Below are 13,122 nucleotides of genomic sequence, written 5' to 3'. Positions count from 1 at the left end.
TATATATATATATATATATATAGCTTGTAGCTTGTACTTCAGCTAAGGAATCTGTCACTTATCGAGTGTGATTCTGATTGGCTGAGATGTCTAGTAAAGTACATCTGAGTCTCAGTTTCCTCTTCCGTGAAGTGGGGTTTAAGACTCTCAATGTTTGTAGGCTGAAAATGACATCAACTCAGGCTCTGCACACATGTCAGGGATTAGAAGGGTGTTATTATGTTAGGGGGTGGAGCCTGAAGACAGAGGGGATCCGCTACCATCTGGTGCTGTCTCCAGGACCTGGAGTCTAAAGCCACCCTCTCAACTTAAATCGAGCTTTGCGGTCCGACCCTTCCTCAGGTGGCAAGGAAAAAGCAGATGAGAGGCCTGACCCCAGTCCCTAGAGTAGCCTGGGAAACTGAGTCCCCTCCGGTCCCGCTTGCTGCTGAAAGCAGCGTCTCTCAACCCTAGGCCAGCGGGGCACGACATAGCACCCACAGGGTCACCAGAGGACAAGCACCCAAGCAAGCCTGGAAGGCGGGGCTGGCCTTGGTGACGTCTCAATGTCATATGCAAATAAAGCGACGTCATGGCCTACCGGCTTGGGGCAACCAATAGGGAGCCAAGAACGCAGCTCGGGCTGCCGCCGGCGGAGACAGACAAAGAACGGGAGAGGGGGGCGCAGGGCGTGTCCTGGGGGTGCCCGGAGCCCCCAGCCCCGAGGTCGGGACTCACCTGGGGCCGCTGCAGCAACCGCTGCGCTGAGGTAGTTGTGCGGCCGGGCGTCCCCGGGTCGCCGGTGCTCACAACCGGAGCCGCATACCGGGGACGGGCCGAGAGACGGCGGGGCTCCGGAACGGACGCCCGGAGCTGCTGTGGCCGCTGCGCCGGGGCTCAGGGCACAAATCCGAACGCTTCAACAGCTGATTGTGACGTCACAAAGGGGCCCGCCCGCTCGCGTCAGCGGCCGTCGGGGCGGCAGCCAATCACAGGCGCCGGAGGCTCTTTCCCCGCCCTTCCGCGGTTTGCCAGCGGGTGGCTGTAGCCCGGGAGCTGCTCTCGGAGCCTCTGTCTGAGTGAAGGTGACGGCCCGAATTCCCTGCCCCCAGTCACCCACAGACCTCACATTGAAAGCGACCCCCCCCCAATTCTTCCTCAAGAATCCCATCTCGCGGCTTTTCCTGCACATATCCCTGCTCCCTCACTTGTCCCAGTGCTCCGCACATCCCTTCGCCTGCATCTTAGGTGCAAGACACCCACCCCACCCACCCCCGCCGCGCTCCATCTGTAAGTCCCTTCTGCCCCCTCCTCGTCCTTTACCCCACTTCTCCATACTGTCGTCCTTGCCTGCTCTCCCTCCTCTGTCTTATCCCTACATGTTTTCTGTTTTCCCCGCTCACCTTTTGTTTTTGTTTTTGTTTTGTTTTGTTTTGTTTTTGGTGGGCTTGAGCGGACCTTGCCCCTTCCGCGGTTACAAAGGAGCACCTGCGACTGTTAGAGAATTGGTGGGGCTGACGGGAAATCTGGCCAGCGTAGGACTTGGAAAGAAATTGCTGTAAGCTGAATAAACATTGACCTGGAGACAGCTCAGCCTAGAACGTTTACATACCTTATTTAGTCCAGGTTGCTACCGGAACAGGACAGAGGGGAGGAGTGACAGACAAGGCAGGGATTGTTAGTCCTGGTTTACATGTGGAGAAACTGAGATTACATGTACCTGCCTTTAGTCTCAGCACTTGGTAGGTAGAAATAGGCTCAAGAGTTGAAAGGCAGCTTGAGCTACAGGAGACTCTGAAGGAGGGGCACCTACTATTGCTTCTTCCAGACTGCCAGCTGACATGGAACACTTAACCATATGCCAAGCACTGTGCTGCTTTCTAATCTTCACCATAAACCCAAAAGGTAGGTATCATCCTCCTTTTACAGTTAAGGAAGCAGACCAGGAGAATCTAAGCAACTTCCTGAGGTGATTAAGCAATAGTCAATGACAGAGCCAGGAGTGTAACTCACAGGGACTAGCCCTGACTCCGATCACTCTCTACATCAGAGGGACTGAACTCCAGGATTCTAAAGTCTACAGGGAAACCTGGCTTCCAGTCCTGTGTCTCGACCGTGTGAATTCAAGTTAAATCCTTACTATCGTGGGCCCTAGTTTATCTGTCATGCTGCCATAGATATTCAAACTTAGAGCTGACAGGGTTTTCCAGACCCGGCATCCTCAAGACTCTGCCAAGTTCATGCTCCAGGCCCCAGCTCTGGAAATGGGGCCCGTGAAATACTTAGGGGATTTCCACCGCTAGAGCATCTGGGTCTCTAGAACAGAGTTGGGAGATGAGGTTCTGAGAGTTGCCCACCCGGCCAGCAGGAGCTAGTCCAGAGCTCCATGCTCTGGTGACTTCAAGAACCCTGCCCCAGCCTGGTCAGAAAGCCATAAGGGAGGACTGAACCCTGCCAAAGGAGACAGCCAGAAAATAATACCCAGAGGCTTGAAGGGAGGCGATTAGCACTGTGTTCCTTACACCAGGGTTTCCAGTGTGCCCTCATTTGTGCAAACCTGAGCCTCTGCCTAGCACAGCCACTTCCCACTAATCCCAGACCCTCCCTTGACCTCCTTGCTGACAAACTAATCCCTAACATGTTCCTCCTGTTACACCCCTCATTTGCTCTAAAACCTCATCTTCTCACAAAGCCCCACAATCCCAACAACACTGATGGCTGTTCACAACCCAGACCAGGTTCTCACCAGCAGCTTCTTTCTTCTTGGTGTACCCTGTGCTAGCAAACCTCCGTCTTTTCAAACCTGCTCACCCCCATGAATTTAAGCTCTCTCTGTCTAGATTGCCTTCTCTGAGCCTTTCTAACATTCCTTCCTGTCTTCAAAATTCAGCTAGTGTATCTCAGGGGAGGCCACTCTTGTCCTACCCATGTGTCAGGCTTTGATGGACAGTCTCATTTGTTTTTTCAATAAATGGAAGTGGCTGTAGTCCTACCTACCCAGTGTCTGGGAATAACCTCAGCTACATTGTGAGTCAGAGCACACATGCTCTGTGAGTGTGTTGTGTGTTGTGTATGTGTGTGTGAAAGAGAGAGAGAGAGAAAGAGAGAGAGAGAAAGAGAGAGAGAGAGAGAGAGAGAGAGAGAGAGAGAGAGAGAGAGTGAGAGAGACCACATAACTCTGGCTGACCTGGAACTTGCTATGTAGATCAGGCTAGCCTGGTCTCACAGATAACCACCTGCCTCTGCCTCCCAAGCATTGGGATTAAAGACATGTGCTACCATACTCAGACCCAATTAAAAATAAAACACCTGATTGGATGGGCTGGAAAGCTGGCTCAGCAGTTAAGAGCACTGACTTGTCTTCCGGGGAACCACATTTGACTCGCAGCATCCACATGGCAGCCTACAACTACTTAACTCCAGTTCCAGGGAATCCGATGACTTTTTTTCTGATCTCTCTGGACACCAGGCATGCATATGGTGCACATCCATGCATATATGCAAGCAAAACATCTGTATGTATAAAAATTACTAAAAATACTTTTACGTACCTCATTTAAAATATTTTTAAAAATCCGAAGGCACTTTTTACCACTGAGCAATCTCTCCAGCCCTACTAAAAGGAAATAGGGCTAGAGAGATGGCTTAGGAGCACTAGATGCTCTTCAAGAGGACCAAGGTTTGATTCCCAGCACCCACAGAGCAGCTAACAACTCTCTGTACCTCCAGTTCCAGGGGATTTAACACCCTCTTTTGACAGCCTAAGGCATCCTCAATGTGGTAAACAAAGACATACATGCAGGTTAAAGATCCATATACATAAAAATAAATCTTAAAATATTTTTTTAAAATAACAAGTATTGATGCCTGTGTGTATGTATATCTTAGTAAGTGAATGATTGACATCCCAAGGATAGGTTCTTTTTCCAAGTATTTCCCCAATCAGGCTATATGTCATATTTGACACATAGGGGATTTTAATCAAAGGCTTTGATTGAAGCCCACAGAGAGTGTCTGGCACAGGAGTCTCCCTGTGGACCCTCTATCTTGGCACAAAGTTCTGGCTCCCAAAATCTAAAGAATAGAGCTTTTCGCATTCCCTCTGGTACCCTAATTGACCTGGATTCTGTTCCCAATATTGGCTGTACCCAGTGTCCAAACTGCTAAGCCAAATTCCAGTCTACTTGGGACTCTAGCCTGGGTCTGGCAACTATCGAAAGGGGACTGGGGCTTGGGCTTTACTGGTAGAGCAGAAGCCCCAATGCATGATGCCCTAGCTTTAGTCCCCAGTACTGCCAAAATAAACATGTGAGTAAAAAGGAGCTGAAGAGGGGGCTGGAGAGATGGCTCAGTGGTTAAGAACACTGACTGCTCCTCCAGCGGTCCTGAGTTCAATTCCCAGCAACCACATGGTGGCTCACAACCATCTGTAATGGGATCCGATGCCCTCTTCTGGTGTGTCTGAAGATAGCGACCGTGTGCTCACATATATAAATTAAATAATTTTTAAAAGGGGGGGAGCTGAAGAGATGGCTCATTGGTTGAAAGCACTTGTCCCTCTTTCAAAGGACCCAAGTTTGACTCCCAGCACCCACTCAGTGACTCAGAACCATTTGTAACTCCAGCTTTAGGGTATATGATGCCTCCTCCTGACCTCCATTGGCATCAGGCATACATGTTGGTATGCAGACACACATGCAGACAAAACACCCATACTTGTAAAATAAATCTCAAAAAAAAAAAAAAAAACTAAAACATTGTATCATGCTAGGAGCCTTCCTTGAAATTTCATATCCAATCAGACAATACATGGATGTATATGAAGGTATCACAAATGTGTAGATGAGTTTACACCCCTGGGACTAGCTCATGTCTGTCTAACCTAACTCACTCCTAGTCATTCCTGAGTAGGAGCACCGGAGCACCTGCCCAATTTTATGGGCACTAGGATTGGAGGTCAAGAGGCCACCCTTATGTTCATGTATAGACCTTGGGTTTGCACTTACCATGCCCTGAGGACTCTGAACTGGATTGGGGCCTCTAAAGGGCTGAGATGTGTCAGCCTGGGTGTGTCCCTCGTGGGACCTTAGATGTGCACAGCAGGTCAGAGCCTGTCTTCGATGAGGTCATTCCCCACCTATCTTTCCCCAACCCTTGCTTTAAGATAGTCACTGAGACAGATCGAGGAAACCCTCAAGTGTAGATATTTTTATTTTTATTTTTTGGAAATATAGGGGATTGAACCCAGAGCCTCCTGCATGCTAGGCAGGGACTTTCTCATTGAACCATGTCCTCTCTTTTCCTTTTTTTCTTTTTCAGCATCTTCCAATGCTGCCCAGGTTGACCTTGAACTCACTCTCTAGCCCAGGCATGCCTTCAGTGTACAATCCTCCTGCCTCAGTTTACCAAGATGCCAAGATTACAGGCCTACACCCAGAACCTGGCCAATAACATATTCTTTCTATTTTTCTGTTGAAGAAACTAAGACTGGAAGGGAGGACATAAATTTCTAAATGCAGTCACTCAGTCCCTTATCCATGTCAGCTCTAAACAGTAACTGCTTCTCCTTTAGGAAGAGACCTAGAACATTAGTGTGTTTTATATTTACTTTGGGGGGGCATGTGTGCCACAATAAAGTGGAGGGCTCAGAGACAGAGTTGTGGGTTGGTTCTATCCTGCCACGTTTAAATGGGCTTTTTAGGGATCGAGCTCAGGGTTGCCAGACCCTAGTGTGAAAAGCTCCTTTTTGTCTATTGCTGTGATAAAGCACCATGACCAAGACAACTTATAGATGGGAGGCTTTTCAGAGAGTTAGGGCCCATGACTATCACGGCAGCAAGAAGGCAGGCGTGGTGCTGGGGCAGAGGCTGAGAGCTCACATCTTAGCACCAGGCAGAAAGAGCTAAGTGAGAGTAGCACTGGCTTTTGAAACCTTGAAGCCCACCCCTAGTAGTGTGCCTATTCCCACAAGGCCACACCTCCTAACCACTCCCAAACAGTCAACTGGGGACCAAGCATTCAAATACGGGAGCCTCTGGGGCCTATGCTCAGTCAAACCGCCATACCCAGTGAGCCATCTTCATACCCTCCCGCCTCTTTCTTTTTTTCTTTTTCTTTTTCTTTTTTCTTTTTTCGAAAATAGAGTTTTTCTGCGTAGCCCTAGCCATCCTGGAACTAACTCTGTAGTCCAGGCTGTTCTCCGACTCAAGAGATTTTCCTGCCTTAGCCTCCCAAGAACTGGGATTAAAGGCCTGTGCCACTGCTGCCACTGCAGCCACTGCTGCCATTGCAGCCTGGCACCCTCATTGTTTCCTTTAAGACAGGTCTCTCTCTCTAGCCTAGACTGGCTTCTCCATTGCCACACTAGGTTTGGAATGTAGCACAGTGGTAGAATGTTTGCCTTCTGGGTTACACAAGAACCTGTCTCCCAACCCCCAAAAGCCAATGCTTAGGAGGTGGGAGAAATTGAATGTTAGACAACACGGTGTGTGTGTGTGTGTGTGTGTGTGTGTGTGTGTGGTTGGGGGTGAGTGTTATCTTTACATTCAGACATCTCTGAGTTAAACAGGTTTTGAGGCCTCTGTGGTGGCACACACCTGTATTTCCAGCACTTGGGAGAGGGATCTAACAGAAGGATCTGTAATTTAAGGTCACCCTGGCCACATAGCCCAGCCTGTGCTTTATGAGACACCTGCCTTTAAATAAATAAATAGGCTACCACGTGATTAAAAATCTCAAAGAACAAAGGGGGCAGGATTCTTCCCCACCTCTGCCACCAGAACTTTACAGTATACTCCCACTTGCCAGAGGAGAGTGCCCTTGCCAGCCTTTTGTGTGGCCTGGCAGAATATCCTCCGCGTAAGCAAACACACACGCCTTTAATCCCAGCACTCGGAGGCAGAGGCTGGTGGATCTCTGAGTTTGAGGCCAGCCTGGTCTACAGAGGGAGTTCCAGGACAGCCAGAACTACATAAAGAAACCCTCTCTCAAAAAACAAAAACATAAATGAGAGAAAAAACAAAATGGTCTCCCTTTTAAAACACGTGTTAATGTACTACACACACATTCTGATGCTTCTTTTTGAGGTTTATTTTTATTTGTATTTGTATGTGTGTCTGTGTATTTATGCCACACGCATGCCTGGTGTCTTTGGAGGTCTGTTGGATCCCTTGGAGCTGGATTATAGGCAGTTGTAAACCACCTGTTGTGGGTGGTGATAATTGAACTCAGGTCCTCTGGAAGAACAGGATGGGCTCTTGGCTGCCAGCCCATCTCTCTAGCCCCATGAAGTTTTTGTTGTTGTTGTTGTCGTTGTTTTGTTTTTAAAGACAGGGTTTGTAAGCTGTCTTGGTTGCTCCGGAACTTTCAAGACTCTTCAGTTTCCTGAATAGCTAGGTTTACAGTCCAGTGTCACCACACCAGGTCGGCCTTGAATTTTCTTTCTCCTTTCCTTTCCTTTCCTTTCCTTTCCTTTCCTTTCCTTTCCTTTCCTTTCCTTTCCTTTCCTTTCCTTTCCTTTTCTCTCAGTAATACGGAGGCTGATGAGGTTACAAGAACTGGATACTATTCTTGAGGACTTGGGTTCAATTCCTAGCACATACATAATGGCTATGACTCCAGCTTCAGGGAATCCAACACTCTCTTCTGGGCTTTGTGGGCACCAGGTACATGTGTGGTACATAGACATGTGCAGGTAAAACACCCATATGCATAAAAGTAAATAAGTTTAATAACATAACTTGGAGAGCAGTCCCTAGTTACGTGTATAGGCTATATAAAGAACGCCTCAGTCTTTAACAGCTTTGTGGCATTTCACTGTGGCATGGTGTTGACAGATTAATGCCTTTCCATCTGCCCAACAGGTAAACATTTAGTTTGTTCTCAGCACCTTGCCACATTCACCAGCTGTCTTGAATGTGGCATTGAAGGTTCTGGGCCTGAGTGTGAAACCCTGGGATACTTGTTTTGCTTTGTTTCTAAGATAGACTCTATTATGTAGCCCTGGCTGTACTGGAACTTGCTAGACCAGTGGGCTTTGAACTCACAGAGATCCACCTGCCTCTACCTCTGCAGGCATTAAAGGTATGTATCAATCACGTCTGTCCCTGTTAACTTGTTCTAGTTTGACGCCGACCTTGAACTCGTGGCAGTCCTCCTGCCTAAGCATTCTGAGTGCTGGCATTACAGGTGTGAATCATAACATTTAGGTTGAGGGAGGAGTGTTCAGCGGTATCTTTTCGAGGCTTGATTTTGTTTTCTAGGTCCAGCTCACCATATCCCCTCTCCTTGTTTGCACTCACCTTTCTATTTGAGCCCAAGTTGAGCCTTTTCCCATAGTCTGCTTTCTGAGACTCTCAGAACTTCATACCCCCACACAACCTTCCTGATCTGATTCTCTTGATTCCATCTAAGAGGCTACCACCAGGAGCTTTGGGGAGAAAAGCCAGGCTGGCAGGTTCTGAATACTGTGCAAATATTGACGGGTCGATCCTGGACCTTGCTTATTGTCTGCCAGCTTGTCTGGTTCTCTGAGTTGTGTCATCCCTTCCCACTAGAGGAACTAAGTCTATTTTAAATTCATAGAGGATGGCTTTAACCTGTGAGACTTTATTAATTTTTACTTATGTCTATGAGTGTTTTTCTTGAATATCTGTGCACCACATGGGTGCCTGGTGCCTGTGGAATTCACAAGATTTGTGTTGTGAACTCTATGTGGATACTGGAGACAGGACATGGGGTCTCTCTGTAAGAGCACAAAGTCCTCTTAATTGTTGAGCCATCCCTCCAGCTCCATCCTGTGAACCTTTATTTGGAAGAAAAGCCTAAAAACCTGAGAACGCATGAGAAAGTTATTTAGAAATCATCTGATTCCCTATGTTTGCAGGTAAAGAGTGTGAAGCATGGCTGAAGGGAAAAGGCACAGTGTGTGCCTTTCAACCGTCTCCCTCCTAGAGTTCAAACTCAGTCAACCTTTATGCTCTCAATATCTAGCCCATAAAGCTAACAGAACTGTGGTGTATTTGCACAATAGACTCCTACTCACCAAGAAAAAAGGAAGGACCTTCTAATGCTTGCCACAAATCTAGATGCATTAAAAAACAACAACAACAAAAATGAAAAACCATGCTGAGTAGAAGCCAGACCCAAAACAACATATTGTACAACTGCATTTTTATGAAATTCTAGAGCAGACAAGTTATCTACACGGACAGACAGCAGATCCCTAGTTGTCCAAAGGTGGGCAGAAGGGTGATGCTATAGGGATGAGGGCCACTCACTGTGATGCCTGCACACATATGTCCATATGTGTGCATGTGTACTCACACATAGCTACAGCCACTCACATACCTACACCCACACATACCCAAACACTTGATGTAATATCCCATCATAGGATCTCAGTGACCCTATGGTGAAGCAGATTGGGAAACTGAGGCAGGAGGTTTATTTAAGGTTTGGCAGCTGCTGAAAGACAAGCCTGGCTATGCCTCTAGCCATCCAACTCCAGAGTCCACCATCTTAGGCACTATATGCCTTGTTGCCTAGCAGTCTGACTTAAGAATAGTAAACTCTTGCTTGCCTTTAAGTACCTTCTTCTTTGGTAGCAGAAAGTCCAGTGTTGCATCTTCCTTAGTAAACCATCACCCCATTTAACTACAATACTAGTTAAAGGACTGGTGTGCCGACTCCCTTTACATCTAGTCCAGTGGGGTTTTCAGATGCCTCCACTGCATGGGCTCAGAAAGAAGCATACACTGGAGGTGGAGCAGGGGGCAAAGAGGTTGGAAGAACAAAGGAGCCAGACCAAATGTCCTATTTTTTCCTGGCCCAGCTCTCCCCAGCCTTCTGGACCTCTGGAAATACGACCCCTATAATCAGTTGGCTCTGGTCTCAGCCCGGAACACTGGTAACAAGAAGCCAAGTGGGTGAGAGGTGACAGAAGAAACTGCTTGGAGTGATGTCCGTTACAGCCCAGGTGCCTACCTCGAAGCCCGGCGCCCTTGGAAAGGCTGATGGAACACAGAACAGGAATCCTGTTCATAAAGGAGAGTTGGCTTCATTTGGTTGCCACCTGAACTCTTATATTATTAATTAAAATAGATTTTAAACAGTGCAACAGTTTACTCATATATTGTATAATTTAAAAAGCATAAATGAAAATTTCAACCAAGATAGAGTCAAGGTCACTTCTTTTCTTTTAAAAGATTTTTTTTGTTGTTTTTGTTTTTTGTTTTTGTTTTTTCAAGACAGGGTTTCTCTGAGTAGCCCTGGCTGTCCTGGAATTCAGTCTGTAGACCAGGCTGGCCTGGAACTCAGAAATCCTCCTGTCTCTGCCTCCCAAGTGCTGGAAGATTTTTATTTTTAATTATGTGTGTATGTGTGTGTGTGTACACACAAAACCAGTAGAAGACATTGGAGTCCCCTGTAGCTAGAGTTAGGGATAGTTGTGGGCCACCAGACGTAGGTGCTGAAACCCAAACACAGGTCCTCCTCACAGGCAATACATACTCTTAATTACTGCATCAGCTTTCCAGCCTCCAATCTTGAGCTATACAGCCACAAATGACCTTAAACTTCTTTTTTATTTTTAAAGATTTATTTATTTATTATATGTAAGTACAATGTAGCTGTCTTCAGGGTGGTTGTGAGCCACCATGTGGTTGTCGGGATTTGAACTCATGACCTTCCGAAGAGCAGTTGGTGCTCTTCCCCACTGAGCCACCTCACCAGCCCGACCTTAAACTTCTGATCTTGTTTCCCCTTCTTCAGTGCTGGGATCAGAGGGCTGTGACGTCACACAGTCAGTACTGACGACCAGCCCAGGGTTTCATGCATTCTTGGCAAGCACTTTACAAACTGAGCCATATCTCCAGGTCCCCAGGTGTGTTTGTTTGTTTGTTTGTTTGTTGATGTTTGTTTTTATTTGGTTTGGGTTTTCAAGGCAGATTTTCTCTATGGAGACCTGGCTGTCCTGTTCTGTAGACCTGCCTCTTCCTCCCAAGTGCTAGGAATAAAGGCATGCACCATCACTGCCTGGCCCCCTGCATTTTGCATTTTTGTACAAACAGAAACATTGCTCTGCACACTTTATTTTACACTGTATCTTGAAGACTGCTCATTATCAATACGCAGAGCAGCTTCACTTCATTTCACATAAGTGTAATATCCAATGGAGAGGAAGGGTACTTCCAATCATTTGTCAAACCACTGTAATTCATATTTATCCATATAATTTTACTTTAAAAAAAAAAGTCTTGTTACGTAGACTAGGCTGGCCTCAAACTCATAGAGATCCACCTGCCTCTGCTTCCCAAGAGCTGAGATTAAAGTCATGTGTTGCCATGCTAACCTTGCCTATCTATTTTAAGGTAAGGATCTTCAATCAGGTCTCAGAAGTTGAAGCAATTTTAAAAATTTAATTGGCATTTAGAAATGGAGGCTAGCCAGATGCCCGGTGGCTCAGGCCTGTTGTCATAGCACTTGAGAAGTGGCAGCAGGAGAACCAGTAAGTATTCAAGGTTTGAAGCCAGGCTACATGAGACCTTGCCTCAGGAAAAAAAAAAAAAAAAAATCAAAACTAGAGCCAGTGAGATGGTTCAGCAGGTAAAAGTGGCTGCCGCCATTCCTGACCACCTGAATTCAATCCCTAAGAAGGACTGAGAGATTAAGGATTCCCTGGTGGGAGGAGAGAGAGATCACCAACACTCCAAACTGCCCTCTGACTTCCACATGAGCTCCCATCACTAGAGATAACCAAGTGGTGGTCATGTCTAGACACACACAATGAATGTATATTAAAAAGATAAAAAAAATTAAAATGCAAATATTAAAGACATAACTACACAGCTTCCATGATGTACTGATTTTTACTGTTTAGACTGCCTGGAAGTTGCACCATGTTGATATACAAACTCTACCTCATTAAAGAAGACCCTCCCCCTAAAAAAGGTAAAAATGAATTCTGTTTCATAATGGAAAACCATTTCCTTAGTCACTTGTTGAACAGTTGGGTTTTCCCTGTCTTGTCCCCACAAACAATGCTACAGAGACTGTCCCTGTTTAGATTAGAGTCAGAGATAGGGCTGAAGAGGTAGACTGCTCGCATACACTAAATCCTGGGTCCAACCTCCAGCACTGCATAAAAATAGACATGGTGACAAATTCCTGTGATCCCAGTGCTCAGGAGCTGGAGGCAGAAGAGTCAGAAGTTCAAAGTCACCTTCAGCTGCAGAGCTAGTTTGAACTCACGATGCGCTACAAGAAAACTTGTCTCAAAACAAAACATAGAATGAGAGGTATCTTTTCAGACATATAAAATTGATTGGTATATATATTTTGGAAGTAACCGTGCCAGTTTAGACTTCTGTCAGTGACACATTCAGTGTCTCAGGGTTACACCCACACTTGGCCTGTGTACTTCCTACTGAGCCAAAGCTTAGTTGTTCTAGACTCTTTCCCTTTTGCAGAACCTGAGTGTTGGAGACCTGGGTAGGAAAAGATGCATGTGGATGAGGAGTAGACCAGCCCTTGTTGACCGTGAGCTCCCCATCATTAGAGTTATCCAAGTGGAAGCTCAATATCAATATTTACTCTGTCCCAGGTCCTGGGCTGGTGTCCCCAGAGATGAGTCAGCTGAGTCCCTGCCCTCTGAGAGCTTGATACTCACGGAGAAAAAGTAAACAGACAGTTAATGATGCACAGTTCACTCAGCACTGAACTGAACTTCCTTTTCCGACGATATCTGGAACTCCTTGCTACGTAGCACACGGAAATGCAGAGACAAAAACAAAACATTCTGTTGAACACACAACTGACTCCTTAACAAACAAGTTGGGTTTTTAACAGACATTTGGACTTAAGAACTCTTAGGGGTTGGAACAAAAGCCTCAGATACAGCTGGGAATTTTGAAGGCCCAAGATGAGCTTGACTAGTTCATCTGGCTCTTGGCAGAATGCCCTGTAGCTGCACCAGATCGCCAGAAGGCTTGTCAGACAGGAAAAGCCTTCTCCCCGGGGCCTCCCATGTCCCCTGGGAGGCTGGCAAGAGATGGTTCTATGGCTTCTCAGGATCTCATGAGGTGTAGTGTTTTGTTTTGTTTAGATTTGTGTGTGTGTGTGTGTGAGAGAGAGAGAGAGAGAGAG

At 46.6% G+C, this 13,122-nt stretch overlaps 1 protein-coding gene and 1 long non-coding RNA gene across 4 annotated transcripts in view; one reads left to right on the top strand and one right to left on the bottom strand.

Annotated features, from left to right (window-relative positions):
* Tp53inp2 (tumor protein p53 inducible nuclear protein 2) overlaps positions 1-879 on the bottom strand; it is a 7,862-nt gene extending 6,983 nt beyond the window's left edge. The window contains exon 1 of one of the 2 annotated variants that reach the window (XM_031372406.1): positions 718-879. The gene's annotated coding sequence lies outside the window, so the exon portion shown is untranslated. The remainder of the gene's footprint in view (positions 1-717) is intronic. The other variant, XM_031372407.1, reaches the window with a different exon arrangement.
* A 9-nt stretch (positions 880-888) lies between these two features.
* Positions 889-10,143, top strand: LOC116091234. Of its 2 annotated transcripts, XR_004118979.1 has the most exons (3): positions 889-1,064; positions 1,808-1,884; positions 9,812-10,143. It is a non-coding gene; the product is annotated as an uncharacterized LOC116091234 (long non-coding RNA). The 2 variants fall into 2 exon arrangements; XR_004118978.1 differs by lacking the exon at positions 1,808-1,884.
* Positions 10,144-13,122: the final 2,979 nt, after the last annotated feature.

This window comes from Mastomys coucha, unplaced genomic scaffold, assembly GCF_008632895.1.
Source record: "Mastomys coucha isolate ucsf_1 unplaced genomic scaffold, UCSF_Mcou_1 pScaffold15, whole genome shotgun sequence".
In the NCBI taxonomy this organism is placed as follows: Eukaryota; Metazoa; Chordata; class Mammalia; order Rodentia; family Muridae; genus Mastomys; species Mastomys coucha.
This window is presented reverse-complemented; position numbering and strand designations above follow the sequence as displayed.